General features: G+C 38.5%; 1 protein-coding gene across 1 annotated transcript in view; it reads right to left on the reverse strand.

Annotated features, from left to right (window-relative positions):
* stk32a (serine/threonine kinase 32A) overlaps positions 1–12,257 on the reverse strand; it is a 103,493-nt gene that overhangs the window by 78,537 nt on the left and 12,699 nt on the right. The window lies entirely within an intron of this gene.

Genomic DNA, 12,257 nt, shown 5'->3' on the forward strand with positions numbered 1-12,257 from the left:
TTTAGAGTCTCTTCTAATGTTTCAATGAGTTCATAGATGTGGGTTCAAGTATGAAGTGTTTGAAAGTGTGCAGTGTTGTTGTGCCTATAGGAACAGACTTAAGAACACTGAGCTAGACGACTACCAGAGTAGCAGATTTTTTTTATTGTCTGTTCACAGCACATTGAAGAAAAAGCCCTTCATGCACATGCTCACAGCGTTCTCCTGTGATTTTAGTGTATCCTGCATCTCTGCCTGTGTTTGTTTACCGTGCCACATAGAGTGTGGGTGTGGCATGCATATTACACCATTTTAACCTCGGTTTCCTTTTCATCTGGACACAGGACGTACATGATATATACACTCACCGGACATTTTATTAGGTACACCTGTCCAACTGCTCGTTTTAATCAGTCAATCACATGGCAGCAACTCAATGCATGTAGACATGGTGAAGACGATGTGCTGCAGTTCAAACCGAGCATCGGAAAGGGGAGGAAAGGTGATTTGAGTGACTTTGAATGTAGCATGGTTGTTGGTGCCAGACAGGCTGGTCTGAGTATTTCAGAAACTGCTGAGTGAGCGGCAGTTCTGTGGGTGCAAATGTAACTCAATTGAGCACTCGTTACAACCGAGGTCTGCAGAAGAGCATCTCTGAATGCACAACACGTCCAACCTTGAGACAGATGGGCTACAGCAGCAGAAAACCACACCGGGTGCCACTCCTGTCAGCTAAGAACAGGAAACTGAGGCTACAATTCACACAGGCTCACCAAAACTGGACAATAGAAGATTGGAGAAGCGTTGCCTGGTCTGATGAGTCTCCATTTCTGCTTCGACATACAGATAGTAGAGTCAGAATTTGGCGTCAACAATATGAAAGCATGGATCCATCCTGCCTTGTATCAACGGTTCAGGCTGGTGGTGGTGGTGTAATGGTGTAGTGGATATTTTCTTGGCACACTTTGGGCCCATTAGTACCAATTGACATCGTGTCAACGCCACAGCCTAACTGAGTATTGTTGCTGACCATGTCCATCCCTTTATGACCACAGTGTCTCCATCTTCTGATGGCTACTTCCAGCAGGATAACGCACCATGTCATAAAGCGTGAATCATCTCAGACTGGTTTCTTGAACATGACAATGAGTTCACTGTGCTCAAATGGCCTCAACAGTCACCAGAGCTCAATCCAATAGAGCACCTTTGGGATGTGGTGGAACGGGAGATTCGCATCATGGATGTGCAGCCGACAAATCTGCAGCAACTGTGTGATTCTATCATGTCAGTATGGGGCAAAATCTTCCAGTACCTTGTTGAATCTATGCCATGAAGGATCTACCGCTACAATTCAGTCATGAACTACAAATCCCTTCATTCCGCTACACATACACACTTACACACACACAGCTGAATCCTGTCACTGTTGATTGTTTGGACTGTTTACACACCCTGCACCAATTTGTTGTTACTGAGTCGTTTGTTTTTGTATGGTATGTTGTTCACGTGTTGTGGTCCTTTATCTTGCCTTAGTTTCTTGCTTTGTTTATTATTGTATTTTTGATTTTTGGATGTCCTGTCCTTCTGTTATCTGCACGATTATTTCTTCATTAAATGCACTTGTATCCGTCTCTTCAACGTACCGTGACAGTAGCATTTTGCTTTTTCACCGCTCTGCTAGTGAGAGTCGTTGATTTCAAGTGTGAAAAGAAGGCGGGGCATGTCAGATACTAGAGAGCATTTGATTGGTCAGAAGATTTGATGAGAAACTGAAGTATGAAGATAAGTATGTGAATAAAACAGTTCATCCATTGAGGTGGAAGTGACAAACTATAAGCTTTACATGTTTATATCAGTTTCATATCTCCTAAACGTGATTTTTGTTGTTGTTTTGGTGCACACTAGCTTATAGATATCCTCAAAACTAACAATACTGATACTATCATCTAAAAAAAACGTTATTTTGATTTCATGGGACCTTTATCTTGCATAATCCCTTTCACATGAGCTCGAGTTTTTACCTTTGGCGCTGTCAGAGTTGTCTAATGAATAACGCTTTGAGGCTTGATTTGTATCTCAGTGCTTCGCAGGGATCCTGCTCTAAAGAACACATCTGATAAATTACTAATGACACGGATGAAGGCACGGCATGAAAATGTGCTTTAGATGTCATCCGTGAGATGTGTCACATTGATTTTGAACAGCACTCTGACTGACAGGCTTTATTTGTCGGTTAGCAGTGCCTGCTCAGCCCTCATCAATGAGGGACCAAATTACAGCATGGTGCTGAGAAAGCGTAAGGTGTGAGACCACTTCATCAGACTATACTTCCTGTTCCAGAAAACACCGCTGGAAAAACACGGATTCACCTTCAGAGCATTTGGGGGACTCGTGAAAACTTTTCTAGCTGCTAAAAAGAAGTCTAAATTATGTAGTTGCATGTTTTTATTTTATTTATGATTTTGAATTGCATTATGGGAGCTTGATCTTTCTTCCAACAACTTTTAACCTTGAAAAGTTCAAAAAAGGGACGTTTATTAAAGTTTTTAATAGTTTAAAGTGATATATTTTCTGGCTTGGTGTTGTATATTACGCTACAAAAACCTTGTAATAAACTACCAGTACATTTACTGTTTTTTTAAAGACTCTATATATTCATTATTATACATTATATTATATTTTAAATGACTAAAATGTCCATAAAAGTCACTTTGTTAGATTGTAGAGTTAAATTTTCAACATCAAAAGTCGACAGAGCAGAGATCAACGTCCCATAATTAAATTCACAAACGTAAATAAATTAAAAACTTAATTTTTTTTACTATAAAAATGTACTTACACTGTAAATGTACAATTTGCAACAGTTCATGGTAAGAGATGAAGTACATCCAGGCGTTTTTTTAATCACAGATTTTTACACACCTGTCTGGAATATTTGAATCTGATTGGTCAGTTGCGACATTACAAGGCATGTTATTCTTAGTCAACAACTGCTAAATAACACAGGCTCATTCAGGAACTTCGAATCAACGTGACCATCAGTGAATACGATCAATTTTTAGTCTGTTTGGCGCCATCTTGTGACTGAAAAATGCGCAGGTTAGTGTATACTCCATCAGCTGTTTTAGTTTCTTTCAGCTTTGTGTTTTTGACTGTTTGGTGCCATCTTGTGACTGAATAATGCGCAGGTTAGTGTATACTCCACCAGCTGTTTTCGTTTATGTCAGCTTTGCATTTCTGACTGTTTGGCGCCATCTTGTGACTGAAAAATGCGTAGGTTAGAGTATACTCCATCAGCTGTTTTCGTTTCTGTCAGCCTTGTGTTTTTGACAGTTTGGCGCCATCTTGTGTCTGAATAATGCGCAGGTTAGTGTATACTCCATCAGCTGTTTTCATTTCTGTTAGCTTTGCTTGTTTGACTGTTTAGCGCCATCTTGTGACTGAATAATGCGCAGGTTAGTGTATACTCCATCAGCTGTTTTCATTTCTGTTAGCTTTGCTTGTTTGACTGTTTAGCGCCATCTTGTGACTGAATAATGCGCAATTTAGTGTATACTCCATCAGCTGTTTTCGTTTCTGTTAGCTTTGCTTGTTCGACTGTTTAGCGCCATCTTGTGACTGAATAATGGGCAGGTTAGGGTATACTCCATCAGCTGTTTTCGTTTCTGCCAGCTTTGTGTTTTTGACTGTTTGGTGCCATCTTGTGGCTGAATAATGTGCAGGTTAGTGTATACTCCATCAGCTGTTTTGTTTCCGTCAGTTTTGTGTCTTTGACTGTTTGGTGCCATCTTGTGGCTGAATAATGTGCAGTTTAGTGTATACTTCATCAGCTGTTTCTGTTTCTGTCAGCTTTGCATTTATTTAAATAATTAATCGGTTGATTTCAAATGATGGTTGTTTTTGCATAATAACGTCTTCAATCTTATACAACAGCACTCTGCTTTGCTTCAAGCTACTAATAAGCCTGTTGGGCTTTATTCTGTAACAACAACCGCCTGAATGTATTGTAACCTGTTTATTACACAAATACTTGCCATGAAATGCATTGATCTGAGCTGTAATAGTTTATTAAACCTTTAATTAAACACAAACCTAAAAAAAAACAAAAATGGCTGAACGAAGTATACATTAACCTGCGCATTATTCAGTCACAAGATGGCGCCAAACCGTCAAAAACAACGTAGTGACAGACAAGCATTCAAATATGTATTTTTATTTGATACATATGAACACGAACGTAACCGCTTATGGTCAAGATGATTTGAAATACCCAGATGAGCCTATGTAATTCAGCGGTTGTTATCTGGGAATAACATACTATGGCAACTAAATATGGAAACTTTCCAATCAGAAACAAGTTTTACAGACAGCCATGTAATAAGGAGCACTGATATATATCGAAATATGGTTTATATTTAAATTTACATTTCAAACACAAGCTTTTTTAAATAGTTTTTTACCCAGTTTTTCGGAATTTTGATTTAGCATCACTTACTTCACAACTTTTGAAAAAAAACAACAAAAAAAAAGCGAAATAATACACTTCTGTATTTTTTTTTGCCAATTTACTTCTCTATAAGATCTTGTTTAAACGAATTCTTTTTTCTTAGTAACATGATGAATAAATGTAGGTACGTACATGCCACAGTTGCTATTGAATGAGATCTTAATGCTTGTTTTAGCAAGTGAGTCATCAGAAGAGGAAAACAAAACGTTTCCCTCAAAGTTTCAGCAGTTTGCAGGACACACTCGACATGGGACAGGAAGCAGAGTGAGTGCGGTCCTCTTGAAATATACAGAAGCCTGTGGTCTCAGTTGGCCATGGGAGTGGAGGAGTCTGTCTACATCTCATTAAAAGTAATTAGGTTTTCTTTTTAAGAGGCAATGCAAAGACCTGTGTTCAGGGCTTGACATTATCATCGAATGCAGGAGTATTTCAGTATTGGCATGTAACACAGTCGCTCCGGCTATGTACTTTGGTGGGTTGAATTATATATCTTGATAAATTAGATAATGGAATAAAATATAATAATAATAGAATAGTCAAAAATATCGTAACAATAATCATAAATAATAAATAAAAGAAAACTGGTATAGTTTTTGCATATTGTTAAAGTTGACTTAGAATAAAAATCTGGATATATTATAGACATAGCTGAATAATAAGAGTTCAGTACAGGGGAATGACATATAGTGAACCTCAAACACTATTGTTTCCTTGTTGTCATGTAAATCCTATGAGCGTAATATCCTGGTGAAAAACAGTTTGATCCGAATAAAACACCAACTGTGATGTCATTAATATACACAACCAATAGTGCATTTGATTGGCCACAACGTTTCCTAGTGAGATTACAACAACAGTCATTTTAATGCTCCAAGAGCCATAAGATCACTAATAATGTTAGTTTAAATTATATTAATAGTCATTCATTAAGGTTTATTACCATCTGAGGATGAGTAAATAGTGTGTACATTTTCACTTGGTAACACTTTTAACGTTAAACCGAGCTCCTGACTCTCTGTGGTCGATAAAAATCCCACTGGCCCACTTTGCCCACTGGCCTCTGTCCATCACTGCCTTCCAAACCAATCCCCATATCATAATTGGCTTCATCACTCTGTCTCCTCTCCACCAATCAGCTGGTGTGTGGTGTACGGTCTGGCGCATTATGGCTGCCGTTACGTCATCCAGGTGGATGCTGCGCACTGGTGTTGGATAAGGAGTTTCCCCCCAATGTGTAAAGTGCTTTGAGTGCCCAGAAAAGCGCTATATAAATGTAAGGAATTATTATTATTAAAATGATGGTTCATTAGTTAATGTATTTACTAACATTAACCATTAGTAGTACATTCATTCCTTCATTTTCTTTTCGGCTTAGTCCCTTTATTAATCCTGGGTCACCACAGCGGAATGAACCACCAACTTATCCAGCATTTGGCGCGGGCCCTTGATAATGTCTCTGGGGAATCTTAGAACCTTAGAATCTTCCTAACTTTCCCCCCCTAGCCGCGCCCCAGATCATTGTTAACATTTGTTAATGTTAAACAATGTTAACTCATGGTGAATTAACTAATGTTAACAAGCACAACTTTGTATTTTAATAAGTCAATGTTGAAATATGATTAATAAATGCTTTACAAGATTATCAATAATTAGTTAATAATAGTAAACACATGGTGAAAAACAGTCTGATCAGAACAAAACACCAACTCTGACATCATCAATATGCTCACTCCAGACTGCGTTTGATTGGCCACAACGTTTCCAAGTAAGATTACAACAACAGTCATTTTAATGCTCCAAGAGCCATAAGATCACTAATAATGTTAGTTTAAAGTATATTAATAGTCATTCATTAAGGTTTATTACCACTTGAGTGTGAGTTAATAGTGTGTACATTTTTATTTGGTAACACTTTAAAATAATGGTCTAATAGTTCGTGTATTTACTAACATGAACAAACATTAGTAGTTCATTTATTACAGTATTTATTCATCTTTGTTAACATTAGCTCATTTATTTAAGTTAATTAATGTTAGTTCATGTTAGTGAATTCATAGCGCATTAAGTGTTAACGTTGGATTTTAATAATGCATTGGTTAATGTCAAAATATGATTAATAAATGCTTTACAAGCTTATCGATACTTAGTTAATAATAGTAAATAAATGAAAAACAGTCTGATCAGAATAAAACACCAACTCTGACATCATCAATATGCACACTCCAGACTGCATTTGATTGGCCACAATGTTTCCTAGTGAGATTTTCAACAATGGTCATTGTAATGCCTCAAAGAGCCATATGATCACTAATAATGTTTGTTTTACATGTATTAATAGTAATTCATAAAGGTTTATAACCACTGGAGGATGAGTAAACAGTGTGTAAATTTTTATTTTTGGGTGAACTAACCCTTTTTTAAACATTTACATGTTGTTCACGTGACACCGACTTAAAACTAGAAGCTTGATGTTCACCCCTTTTATGGCTGTAACTGTTAGTAGCATGAACTGCATCCAGTTGCCAAAATGTCTCAGAGAAATAGTGTGTGAAGGAGTACAGAACCCTGATGTGTCTCTGATCTGACCTTGAGAGCCTCTGTCGGTCCAGTAGAGCTCAAAACTGCACTGCAGGGAAACACACGCACCGCTCTCAACCTTCTCCTCAAACCACTGCCAAGCACATTACCATTCCCCACGCATTCTTATCAAATTTACCGTCCCATGCGGCAACGCTATTATTCGGAGACGGCTGTTTTCACTTCTCCGCTGTGGGGCTCTTTTTACTTGTTATCAAATTCGTAATTAAAAAAAGCAGCGGTATTGATTTAGTCATTTGCAATTTAGCCAGTCATGCATCACATACTGATGAGGATGATGCTTTATGCTCCGGCATGCTTCACGGAGGTCCGATAATGAAAACATAATGTGTGCCGTAGGATTTTTTTAGTGTCTTTTGGAACTGATTTTAAATTAGCATGCTGAATAAAAACAACTTTATCGTATTGGCTTGTGTTTGCATGGGTTCATACAGTTGAAGTCAGAATTATTAGCCTTAATTGTTTTATTTTTTTCCAATTTCTGTTTAAAGGAGATAATTTTTTTAACACATAACCGTTTAATAACTTTTTTCTGATAACTGATTTCTTTTATCATCATGACAGCACATAATATTTGACTAGATATTTGTCAAGGTACTAATAATTAGCTTAACATTACATTTAAACGCTTAATTAGGTTAAAGTTAGGGTATTTAGGCAAGTCATTGTATAACAGTGGTTTGTTGTGTAGACAATCAAAACAAATATTTCTTAAGGGGGCTAATAATATTGACCTTAAAATGGTTTAAAATAAATAAATAACTCATTTCATTCTAGCCGAAATAAAACAGATAAGACTTTCTCCAGAAGAAAAAATATTATCAGAAGTACTGTGAAAAATTCCTTCCTCTGCTAAATATCACTCTCAAAAGGAGTAAATATTTCACAGGGGGGCTGATAATTTTGCCCTCAACTGTATGGAGATTGTAACCCAGGCTCATTCTGAAAACGTACCCCTATTTACATTTCTGGAGAGCACCAAATACGTCCCAGGAGCTACTTTTTTTGCAGTGTTTGTTTTTGCGAATCAACCAGAGGCTGCTGTGTACGCTTTTGAGATCTCATATTTATCTCTGCGTCTTAATAATAATAATAATTCCTTACATTTATACAGCGCTTTTCTGGGCACTCAAAGCACTTTACACAATGGGGGGGGGGGGGGGGGCGGGGGGATCCTCATCCACCACCAGCGTGCAGCATCCACCTGGAAGACGCAACAGCAGCCATTTTGCACCAGACCACACACAGGAGACAGAGTGATGAAGCCAATTATAATATGGGGAGTGTTAGGAGGCCATGATGGACAGAGGCCAGTGGGCAGATTTGGCCAGGATGCCAGGGTTAAAGCCCTACTCTTTTTTTTGGGATTTTTAATGACCACAGAGAGTTGGGACCTCGGTTTAACATCTCATCCGAAAGACGGCGCTCACTGAGCAGTATAGAGTCCCTGTTACTATACTGGGGCATTAGGACCCACACAGACCGCAAGTTGGACGCCCCCTGCTGGCCTCACTAACACCACTTCCGGCAGCAACCTAGCTTTCCCATGTGGTCTCCCATCCAGGTACTGATCGGGCGCAGCCCTGCTTAGCTTCAGTGGGTGACCATGTGAGAGCTGCAGAAAGCTAGCTGCCGGCTAAGCTTAAGTCTGCTGATGTACACGGTGACCTAACTCAACAAACTGGTAACAGAGGGAAAGTCATCCATACAGAGGTAAGCAGTCAGCTGGTAGGAGCTAAAAAGGAATGGCGTTGTACCACCCTATAGCGTTCATTTTAAAGTCGAAATGCAGCAATATGTACTTCTGGCTACATAACTCGCGATCTCCAGTAATGTATATAAGGCTATGCTTTCAGAATGAGCCTATGTTGATAGATTGGTTGATTTTATTTCTTGTTTTATATACAGTATATCATAATATTTTATATAAATGACATTTTTATTTATAAAATTCTGATTTCATTGTAAACAAGATCTAAAAGGCTATCAAAATCATGTGAAGACATGAAGTCATGTTAATCGAGTCATGCTGGTTTCACACTAAATGCTCATTTAAATATTTATGCAAGTAAATTACCTACAAAGTCAATGCAAACGTGCAAATAGTGACCAATTTCTGCTGGACGAGGTGAATGATGTGGAATGCACAAAATATACATCAGCAAATTTGAATAACACATCATTAATTAAGAAATTTTACAATAATTTTGTACACTTGAGCTGTCTTATGGGATAAAATGAAAACTTTCCATGCATCTGACCGATCATTTACAATGGAATTTTGGGAGCTCATGAACTGATATCACCTCAGTATAAACTACAAAAATCTAACTTTATTAATGATATCATATGAATAAATGGGTCAATTTAGCCTACCCAATTCACCTGTACTGCATGTCTTTGGACTGTGAGGGGAACTGGAGCACCTGGAGGAAACCTACGCGAATGCAGGGAGAACATGTAAACTCCACACAGAAACGCCAACTGACCCAGCCGAGGCTCGAACCAGCGACCTTCTTGCTGTGAGGCAACAGTGCTACCCACTGAGCCACTGTGCTGCCCGCTGACAGATTTATGTTGGAATAAAGTCACTAAAACACCTTGTGTTTTAACAGTAACAGTTGTTTGCTCTTGTGTCAATTTCCTGCAATGCTGCACACACACACATACAGAGAGCTGAACAGATCTTTTAACCCAATTTGCTTTGCGCATGTCCTGTTTTGTGGATACGGTTATAAGCGTTACTACACAGATATGTTTATTCATGTCTGTTAGTGAATTTGGTGGATGGGGAAACAGCACTCCTACGTCACGTTGTAGTGGGCCTCAAAATAGGAGGGGTTTGGATCCTATTTTATCATCAGGGAATTTAAAATAGAGACTTATTGTGTTTCCATCACTCTAATATGACTGTGGACACACTATACCTACACACAGTTCTGTCCTAACAGCTTACAAAAGATTGGAATCACTCTGCTAAAACACACTCATCTCATGGAGTTAAGCTCAAAATCAAATAAATGAGGTACCATGTTATTAAATAAAATGAGTAAAGAGCATGTTTGATCAACTTCTCTTCAACAGCATTGTGCTTGTGCAATCTAATTCAGCGCCATTGATTTTTTTTTAAGCTAAAAGCATCCTGACAATGACTGGACTGCTTTGTCCCATGTCCAACTCTACATTTCATTCTCCAAGCATTGCCAATTCTATGCCTTATTTTCCACCATGTCAAAACCAAAGCTACAACTGAACATTCATTCATTCATTTTCCTTCGGTTTAGTCTCTATTTCAGAAGTCACCACAGCAGACTAAACCGCCAACTATTGTTGTTTTACACAGTTGATGGCCGTCCAGCTGCAACCCAGTACTGGGAAACACCCACACACATTCATTCTCACACACACACACTCATACTCAACGCTAATTTAGCTTGTTCAATTCACCTGTACTGCATGTGTTTGGACTGTGGGGGAAACCAGAGCACCCAGAGGAAACCCACACCAACTCGGGGAGAACATGCAAACTCAACACAGAAATGCTAACATGTATAGCTGGGACTCGAACCCGCTTCCTTCTTGCTGTGAGATGACAGTGCTAACTACTAAGCCATCATGCCGCCTTTACAACTGGATAGATTTATCCTAATAGACTGATTTCACGCGGCCGCCATTTTAAAAGTGCAATCGAGGCTGCAGTGGGAAGAAACCCGGAAGTAACGACTGAAGTCACACAGGAACGTTGTGTACCTGGTTGTATACCTTATCAGCAAAGAGAAAGTGACACAAATTTATAATTTCACCGCCTTCTGAGTGACCCGAAGGTCCGAACTGAACAGCAAAGTGAAAATAAAAAAGGATATCAGACCTTATTGTCAGCTAAGTAAAGGAAAATGGCACTAGTTAGCTAATGTTTTCTTTCTCAAACACACATTTTAGATGCCATTTATCAAACTCAGGTGAATGAACTGATTTTTGCGCTTAGCGCTTTCTTGTTTAGCGCTGTCATGATCACCAGCGATCTAACCACCAGAGGTCGCTGGTAAACACTCACGCACACATAGGACTACAAATCTGCTTGTAAATGGACTACATATTTAGTCATGCAACACACACACAACCAGTTCCTGGTCCTGACTGATTGCATACGCACAGCTGATGCTGCTCAAGTACTGATTACACACTCATATATACAGCTCCCATTGAGACACTCATTGCTGAGTCTTGTTATGTCAACTCTTGAAATGTTTATCAAAATAAAATATATTGTGTTCAAAAGAGAAAAAAGTTGTTGTTTTTTTACCCAGACATTTAAAAAGAATAGATTTTAGAGTGTAAACACAATACCACGAAACCGTGATATTGTTATCCAAAGTTTGTCATCCCGTCAGAATCTTATCCCGGCCCATGCCTAATACAAACACAAGAAAACATATGCCTTAAAAGCCAAGTGTTTCATCGGTTTATATTTCAAATTTGATGAAGATAGCATGCAAAATGAGATTTCTGTAAAAAGTTTCTGAGGCTATATCGGTGTCCTTTTCCTCACCGTCAGAGGCATACTCTCAAAAATGACCTTCCCAAACTTAAACATTAACAGTTGCTGAATAATTGGGTCTACATTCAGAGCTCATGTACCTTTGGAAAGAAGACACTTTGGGCTTTATTATCCATCATCTAGAGTTTATAATGCTCGAAATGAAAAAGTTATTGATGCTTAAGTATTGTAAACTGCTGATGTAATGTAGACACTGCTGATTTGCCATAGTATTCACCAGTGCTCAACAGAAATGACTGTGATTGGCCGTGAAGGTCATCAGTTCACCACACTTCACCGATGTTTACCTGGTGCCATGAACTGAAGCCTAGGAGGAGACTTAAGCATATTACTCTTGAATAGATTGTGATGTTGTTTGATGCCTAATATGATTTTAATTGATTAAATTCAACTGAACTGAATGATATTACAGTGATTTTTACACCACATCTGCATTTTAAATGGTAGCATGTCCACAGCATGTTGTTGCAATGTTTACAGTGCTAATCCTATACTTCTTCCCACCACAACCTCGCTTTCGTGCATGAAGCAAGCGTATGTAAAGAAAACATGCTTTAGATATCCTGCATACACTCTGGCCAATCAGCTGTCTGCATTATGCTTGCCTTTGTTTAC

This window comes from Danio aesculapii, chromosome 21, assembly GCF_903798145.1.
Source record: "Danio aesculapii chromosome 21, fDanAes4.1, whole genome shotgun sequence".
Lineage (NCBI taxonomy): Eukaryota > Metazoa > Chordata > Actinopteri > Cypriniformes > Danionidae > Danio > Danio aesculapii.